At 31.3% G+C, this 935-nt stretch overlaps 1 pseudogene; it reads right to left on the reverse strand.

Annotated features, from left to right (window-relative positions):
- Positions 1-558: 558 nt before the first annotated feature.
- LOC145265634 (5S ribosomal RNA) lies at positions 559-675 on the reverse strand (annotated as a pseudogene).
- Between the last annotated feature and the right edge of the window lie 260 nt (positions 676-935).

A 935-nucleotide genomic window follows, 5' to 3' on the forward strand; every position in this document is an offset into this window, starting at 1 on the left:
ACACAAGATACAATATATATATATATATATATATATATATATATATATATATATATATATATATATATATATATATAATGGTCAGAAACCAGAACATGAGAACAACAAAGGATGAATAATTATATAGCTAACGTTATAAAGTAGAATAAAGCATATAAATCAAGATTAATCACGCAGAATACTTAAGATGTATAATCAGCTCAATAGAGGGGAGTTAAATCATCTAGAAATAAAATAGATGAAATTAAAGGTAAATTAAATAAATAAATAAATATGAGATCATTTACATTTGTTCAAAGAAATCAAAACAATAACAATCTGGGATAGTGTACGATCGTTTCTGAGACTATATACATTTTATTTAAATAATACACAGGCTCCTTCAGCCTTTGACAGACTATGGATACGCACGGAGGGGTGTGTCTGTGCATTAAATTTTATGGCAGGAGGTGCACAATCTCTAACCACACCTCTCCTGAGTCGACATTGTTAAATACCGGTGGGAAGTGAAGTGTATGTACAGGACGACTGGAAATAAATGCCGAGATAAGCGGAGAGCACATACAGCACCTAGAATTCCCAAATGGTCACCCATCTGGTACTAACCAGGCTCAACGTTGCTTAACTTTGGTGATCTGACAAGAACCGGTGTGTCAACGCGATTATGTCATATGTATTTCAATTTTGTCATCAGCACAGGAATGAGTGTTAGCACCCAATTAACAATCAATTAACAATCAATTAGCAGTGTATATATATATATATATATATATATATATATATATATATACTGCTAATTGATTTTTATGTGTGTGTGTGTGTTTGTGTTTAACGTTTGTATGTTCGTATGTTCCTTACAGAAAGAAACGTTAGATAATCTACATACAATCTAAGAGTGTATTTTCATGTAAAATTTGCCGGGGAAGATAATAGAA

Source organism: Euprymna scolopes, chromosome 3, assembly GCF_053919585.1.
Source record: "Euprymna scolopes isolate OS-2025 chromosome 3, ASM5391958v1, whole genome shotgun sequence".
NCBI lineage: Eukaryota > Metazoa > Mollusca > Cephalopoda > Sepiida > Sepiolidae > Euprymna > Euprymna scolopes.